The sequence below is a fragment of the Heteronotia binoei genome, chromosome 5 (assembly GCF_032191835.1).
Source record: "Heteronotia binoei isolate CCM8104 ecotype False Entrance Well chromosome 5, APGP_CSIRO_Hbin_v1, whole genome shotgun sequence".
Lineage (NCBI taxonomy): Eukaryota > Metazoa > Chordata > Lepidosauria > Squamata > Gekkonidae > Heteronotia > Heteronotia binoei.
Genome location: NC_083227.1, coordinates 14,359,627 through 14,367,624, shown reverse-complemented (window position 1 = coordinate 14,367,624; position 7,998 = coordinate 14,359,627).

The following is a 7,998-nucleotide window of genomic DNA, read 5'->3' as shown; positions in this document are numbered from 1 at the left end:
TGGCCCATCCAGTCCAACACTCTGTCACACAGTGGCCAAAAAAACCCAGGCACTATCAGGAGGTCCATCAGTGGGGCCAGGACACTAGAAGCCCTCCCACTGTTGCCCCCTCCAAGCACCAAGAATACAGAGCATCACTGAGCCAGACAGAGAGTTCCAACAATGCGCTGTGGCTAATAGCCATTGATGGACCTCTGCTCCATGTTTATCCAATCCCCTCTTGAAGCTGTCTATGCTTGCAGCCACCACCACCTCCTGTGGCAGTGAATTCCATGTGTTAATCACCCCTTGGCTGACGAAGCACTTCCTTTTATCGGTTCATGTGTCTGACACACCACTCTGTTTCCCTTTTTCAACCTCGACGAAAGCACATGCCTGTGACGAATAACAGGATTGGATGTAAAGGAGTCCTCCCAAGTCAAACTTTAGTCATGATGTAGAGTAGTCCGGATGGAAAGTGGAAAATCCCGCTGAGCGTGAAAGAGCAGGTGGGCTGTCTGGGAGTGTTCCTGGGCATGACTTGAGTATTACATTCTCCAGAGTTAGTGGTGGCCCAGAGCTCCTTTCTCCAAAGTAAATTGATCCCCTGATTTTATTGTTCTGCTAAAGACTCGAGATTGCCTCAGCGACCTTTAGATTAGACTGCTATCTTGTGCTTTGCCTTGGACTTCCCTTGCACACGGTTTGGATCGTTTACTTGTGGAAAGGGGTTCTTCAGCTGGAGCAAGCTGTTCTTCAGACAGGACTGTGCATGGGGGGGGGGGGACAGCTGGTTGCCTTCCAACCTTTAGGCAATACTGCCTGATGTGAATTCTATTAAGGATCTCCCTGTTGACATCAGGGAGCTGCGTGTTCCAGTTAGGGGTGTTGTGACCATTTGTATTTAAGAACATCAGAAGAGTCCTGCGGTATCAGACCCAGTGTTCCCTCTAAGGTGAGTGTCAGCTAGCTCACAAGTTTTTAGCTTGCGACTCACACATTTTTTGTCTTAGCTCTGGGAGGATGGCCCCAGAGCAAACTAATTTATGCAGTAGTCAGTCAGTCTGTCAGTCAGTTTATTTACGGTCGCAGACCAAACAAAAGAAGATGAAGAAGATATTGGATTTATATCCCGCCCTCCACTCCAAAGAGTCTCAGAGTGGCTAACAATCTTCTTTCCCTTCCTCCCCCACAACAGACACCCTGTGAGGTGGGTGGGGCTGGAGAGGGCTCTCACAGCAGCTGCCCTTTCAAGGACAGAGGCTCAGAGCGGCCTACAATCTCCTTTCCCTTCCTCCCCCACAACAGACACCCTGTGAGGTGGGTGGGGCTGGAGAGGGCTATCACAGTAGCTGCCCTTTCAAGGACAGAGACTCAGAGCGGCCTACAATCTCCTTTACCTTCCTCTCCCACAACAGACACCCTGTGAGGTGGGTGGGGCTGAGAGGGCTCTCACAGCAGCTGCCCTTTCAAGGTCAGAGGCTCAGAGCGGCCTACAATCTCCTTTCCCTTCCTCCCCCACAACAGACACCCTGTGAGGTGGGTGGGGCTAGAGAGGGCTCTCACAGCAGCTGCCCTTTCAAGGTCAGAGGCTCAGAGCGGCCTACAATCTCCTTTCCCTTCCTCCCCCACAACAGACACCCTGTGAGGTGGGTGGGGCTAGAGAGGGCTCTCACAGCAGCTGCCCTTTCAAGGACAGAGGCTCAGAGCAGCCTACAATCTCCTATCCCTTCCTCCCCCACAACAGACACCCCGTGAGGTGGGTGGGGCTAGAGAGGGCTCTCACAGCAGCTGCCTTTTCAAGGACAGAGGCTCAGAGCGGCCTACAATCTCCTTTTCCTTCCTCCCCCACAACAGACACCCTGTGAGGTGGGTGGGGCTGGAGAGGGCTCTCACAGCAGCTGCCCTTTCAAGGACAGAGACTCAGAGCGGCCTACAATCTCCTTTACCTTCCTCTCCCACAACAGACACCCTGTGAGGTGGGTGGGGCTGAGAGGGCTCTCACAGCAGCTGCCCTTTCAAGGACAACCTCTGTCAGAGCTATGGCTGACCCAATGCCATGCCAGCAGGTGGAAGTGGAGGAGTGGGGAGTTCTCCCAGATAAGAGTCCGCGCACTTAACCAGTACACCAAACTGGCTCTCTAGAAAAACCCAAGAATTTAAAAGCTTCAACACAGAAGATAAAAGCAACACTGTAAATCTATGCTAGAATAAGTATTAGGCTAGATGACTGTCTTAATACGTTCCGTATAAGAGTTACATCAAGACGCAAGTTAAAGCAGAACATCTTAAAACTGAGGAGCAATAAGACGAGGGAGATAAAATGCACACGAGTGGGTAGTTTGAGGGGGAACACAGACAGTCACAGCAGCCAAATCGCTTGCTCACAACTTTAATGCCAGTAGCTCACAAAGTAGAATTTTTGCTCACGAGACTCCACAGCTTAGATGGAGCATTGCAGACCAGTGGTCCATCTAGTTCAGCATCCCGTTACAGACCACGGGATGGAGCTGTGGCTCAGTGGTAGAGCATCTGCTTGGCATGCAGAAGGTCTTAGGTTCAATCCCTGGCATCTCCAGTTCAAACAATAAGGTAGTAGATCAGGGGTGGCCAACGGTAGCTCTCCAGATGTTCTTTGCCTACAACTATCAGCCCCAGCCATTGGCCATGCTGGCTGGGGCTGATGGGAGTTGTAGGCAAAAACATCTGGAGAGCTACCATTGGCCACCCTTGTTGTAGATGATGGGAAAGACCTGCGCCTGAGACCGTTGAGATCCAAGGCCAGTCTGAGTAGACAATAGTGATTTTGACGTACCAAAGGTCTGATTCAGTATAAGGCAGCTTCACATGTTGATGGCAGTTGCCAGGGAGTGTCCCTTTATGTGAATAATCTGTAATACTGTAACGACAGGTTTTGGGCTTTCTTATAAAGAACTTCGAAGCAAAACCAAAAAAAATTAAATCTTCAAGCTTGTCCTGCTTAGAATTATGCTAGCTATATCATTCTGTAAGCCTATTCTTATTGTATGGTTCATTGAGTATCTCATGCTGTCTGAGGACATTGTTTTGATTCTGTAAGGCGCCTTTGAGTCTCCATGGACAAGGCAGGCTAGAAATAAAGCGAATTCACCTTCTATGTGGAATAAACGTCTGTGTGTCGTGTGTAACTCCTCGGAAAATAAATGGAAGCACCTCAAAAGTTGGCCATTGGGTTTTGGATGATTGTCACCAGTGTTCCTTCTAAGCTGAGTTAGCGTGAGCTAGCTCACAGTTTTTTTAGCCTCCAGCTCACACATCTTTAGCTCAGGAAGGATGACCCCAGAGCACACTCATTAATGCAGTAGCTCCCCACTTTAATGCCAGTCGCTCACAAAGTAGAATTTTTGCTTACAAGACTCTGCAGCTTAGAGGGAACATCGATTGTCACAGTGCCAAACATGAAAGAAATCAGAACATCCTTAGCCGTACAGTCTTCAAAAGCCCCTCCCCATATTTTCACTGGAAGCTATGGTCAGCTGCGACAGGCATAACTCTTCAGAAAATAAAACGAGGTGTCCCAAAACTAGACTGTAACTCCAGGGTGTTAAACCTGCAGTCTGAGGGCTAGGTCAGGCTCAAAGAGGGCTCCTTTCAGGCCCACAAACACCTCATTGTCACCTTCCTACTCTCTCTCTTGCTTCCTTCTGCATCACAGCTTGCTTTGCCAGACTTGCTCAATCGCACATGAGCTACAGAGCAAAGCCTCTGGTTTCTCCTTTGGCTGACCAGCACATGAAGCAACTGATGCGCAAAAGCTTGCAGTGCCCAGCCGTTTTGCATTTCCCCTAGGGTATTAGGCTCAAAGCATCGACCGTGAGATTTCTGCAATGAATGTCGATAAATCAAAAGTACATTTGCAACGTACATACACACACCTGAGCAGCGTGCTCAAGATTGCTGCAGCACAGATGTCTTCGGATTTTCATGCGATAATTCAGAGCAAGAGGTGTCCGTCATCCGAGAAGGTAAAATAAAATATTGCAAGGGTGCTAATTTTTTAAGTATTAAAAAAAATCTTTAATTGTGTTCGTCTGTGTCCTTTATGAAGTATCTCCGGTACCTGGCGTTACGTTTTATGAAACCTGGCCCGGAAAAAGGTCTCATTTGTCAAATCCAGCCTTCGCAATAAATGAGTTTGACACCCATGCTCTAGTTTAAGGATGATGTGGGAGTTGCTGTGTACGAAACAGAGGCAATCAGCCCCAGTTATTTCCCAAGATGAGTGCAGAAGAATAGATGCTTTCGAGCTGTGGTGCTGGAGAAGACTCTTGAGAGTCCCTTGGACTGCAAGAAGATCCAATCAGTCAGTCCTAAGGGAAATCAACCCAGACTGTTCCCTGGAAGGTCAGATGCTGAAGCTGAAGCTCAAATACTTTGGCCACCCAATGAGAAGGAAACACTCGCTGGAGAAGACCCTGATGCTGGGAAAGACAGCAAAAGATGGAGTGGAAGTTATGGTTGACTGTGGCAGGCGTAACGCCTATATAAACAGAAGACTACATCTGTTATTTGCAAGCGTGTGTCACATATTATGTGCTGTCAAGGCAATTCCAGCCCTATGAATTAACAGCCCCCCCCGCCCCCCTAAGTCCTTATCATTAACGGCCTTGCAAACTGAAGGCTATGATAGAGCTTACCAGGGCTTTTTGGGTAGCAGAGCCAGTTTGGTGTAGTGGTTAAGTGTGCGGACTCTTATCTGGGAGAACCGGGTTTGATTCCCCACTCCTCCACTTGCACCTGCTAGCATGGCCTTGGGTCAGCCATAGCTCTGGCAGAGGTTGTCCTTGGAAGGGCAGCTGCTGTGAGAGCCCTCTCCAGCCCCACCCACCTCACAGGGTGTCTGTTGTGGGGGAGGAAGGTTAAAGAGATTGTGAGCCGCTCTGAGACTCTTCGGAGTGGAGGGCAGGATATAAATCCAATATCTTCATCTTCTTCCTTTGCATATTAGGCCACGCACCCCCTGGTGTAGCCAATCCTCCACGAGGTTTCAGGGCCTACTGTAAGCTCCAGGAGGATTGGCTACGACACAGGGGCATGGCCTAATATGCAAAAGAGTTCCGGTTTTTAAAAAAAGCCCTGACCCTTACAAAATATAGTTCGGCACCTCAAAATTGACCACTGGCTTTGATATGATTTTAAAGAGCCAAACATGAATTGGAACATCCTTGACTGTACAATCTCAAGGACTCCACACTACCCGCACTTTACTTCTCCTCCCTACCCCCCTTTGGAAGTCTGGGTTGATTTCCCTTAGGACCGACTGATTAGATCTTCTTGCAGTCCAAGGGACTCTCAAGAGTCTTCTCCAGCACCCAGCTCAAAAGCATCTATTCTTCTGCACTCATCTTTTGCCGTCCCCTTCTTCTTTTGCCTTCTGTCTTTCCCAGCATCAGGGTCTTCTCCAGCAAGTGCTCCCTTCTCATTGGGTGGCCAAAGTATTTGAGTTTCAGCTTCAGCATCTGACCTTCCAGGGAACAGTCTGGGTTGATTTCCCTTAGGACTGACTGATTGGATCTTCTTGCAGTCCAAGGGACTCTCTTCTCCAGCACCACAGCGTGAAAGCATCTATTCTTCTGCGCTCGGCCTTCCTTATGATCCAGCTCTCGCAGCCATACATTACTACTGGAAATACCATCGCTTTGACTATACGGACTTTTGTTGGCAGGGTGATGTCTCTACTTTTTATTATACTGCCCAGGTTCGCCATAGCTGTCCTCCCAAGGAGCAAACGTCTTTTAATTTCATGGCTACAGTCACCATCTGCAGTGATCTTGGATCCTAGAAATGTGAAGTCTGTCACTGCTTCCATTAACTAGTAGCCATTATAAATCCAAAGATAAAGCTAGGGGCCTCAAAATTAGCCACTACATTGGAAATGAACTTGACAGTTGTAGTGTGAGACATGAAAGGAATCGGGGCCCCAGACACCCCCTCCCCCCAGAAACAAGTTAATGGTTTCATGTGGCTTCTGCTGGGGGTGTGTGTGTGTGGGGGGGTGGTGCTTGTGAAATACATGGCTTCAATGGTGGAGTGCTCACTTGAAGCGGCTAAACAAGTCACTGCAATTTTGGTCCCTGTGCTGCTTCTTGGATTGCTGAATGCTTCCCCCCTTGGGCAGTGAGAGAAAGTCGGGTTGCCAATCCAAGGTGGGGGCAGGGGATCCCCTGCTTTGGAGGCCCTCCCCCTGCTTCAGGGTCATCAGAAAGTGAGGGGGGGAGAGAAATGTCTGCTGGGAACTCTATTATTCCCTATGGAGACTTATTCCTGTAGGAAATAATGGGGAATTGATCTGGGGCTCTAGGGGGGGGTGAGGGGGGTGTCTGTTTTTTGAAGTAGAGGCACCAATTTTTTAGTATAGCATCCAGTGCTTCTCCCCAAAATAACCCCCCAGTTTCAAAACGATTGGACCAGGGGGTCCAGTTCTATGAGCCCCAAAAGAAGGTGCCCCTACTCTTCATTATTTCCTATGGAAGGCATTTTAAAAGGTGTGCGGTCCCTTGAAATGTGATGGCCAGAACTCCCTTTGGAGTTAAGTGATGCTTGTCACCCCCAATGTCTCCTGGCTCCACCCCCAACGTTCCCAGGTATTTCTTGAATTGGACTTGGCAACCCTAAACCAAAGGCACCATTTTTGTTCTTTCCAGCTACAATACAAAGCAAATGTCTCGACTTTCCCATTTCCAGTATCGTCATCCACAGAAGAGTCTAATGTTGAAGTGTGTTACACTGCCAAAATCAGTACTTGCACCCCAGTGGGATATCTTTTCCCTCTTATGTTTGAAATTATCCAAGCTGCATACACCCTCAGTCTTGCCCCACCTGTTCTCAAAACAGATTCAAGGTTAAATGTTTATTTTCCAACTCTAGTTTGCCACCTAGTGGTGTGTAACACCAAAGAGCTAGAACTTCTGGCTGCCAGACAATCTTAGGATCTCCTGGCTATACTACACACAATGCCATATGATAATCATTATTATTTAGGTTCTTTAGAGTTCTTCTAAAGAAGAAGCAAGGAAACATTGGGAAAGATTATATGTATGGCTAGATACTTAAGATGTGTTGGTGTGAACCTGCTTTCTTTTCTCTTTTATCTCGTATGATATATAGTAGAACACAGAAAATAATCTAATTATAGCATATCAATATTTTAAATGATAACTTACAATTAGTACAATGTCTTGTAGATTACAAAGACGCACAAAAATAATTTAATGGTATTCCATTTGGAAGATGTTTTACCATACGAACCAAACTAAAATTGTATCATTGTTCTAATCTTAATTTTCTATTTCCAACTCCCCTTTTCCCTTCTCTTCTTTTGAATCCAATTTTAAACCTGGATAATTATTATTATTAACTTTAAAAACCCAAAATTATAAATGTGGAAAACTCTTCTGAGGATTGGACAGGGGTATCTTGCTTAAACAACGGTATTTCTATAGTTTATTGACCAACTTCACACATGTATACATGCCAGGGAACTTTTATGCTTTCCAGTGAGGGACAAAACCTATGAACCTATGAAGCTGCCTTCTACTGAATCAGACTCTCCGTCCATCAAGGTCACCTGGGACCAAGCAGATGCTCTACCACTGAGCCACCGTCCCTCCCCTAAAATCAGTATGGTCTACTCAGACTGGCAGTGGCTCTCCAGGGTCTCAAGCTGAGGTTTTTCATGTCTATTTGCCTGGACCCTTTTTGCTTGGAAAAGAAAATGAAATAGGGACATTATAGTACATCAGATCAACTAAGTGTCACATTTAGAGCACAGCGATCCAATCATCCATTAGACTGCATTTCACATTAAACCACACTAAAGTGTTTTGTTCTGCCAATCCAGCATTTAACTTCAAGTGTTTGTAGCTATTGAGATATAAAACTAACATGAAGTATTTCTCTACTAACCCCCCCACCCTTCCTGATTAAATTTTCCTCTACATCCCATATATTTTTTTAAAGCAAGAACTCCTTTGCATATTA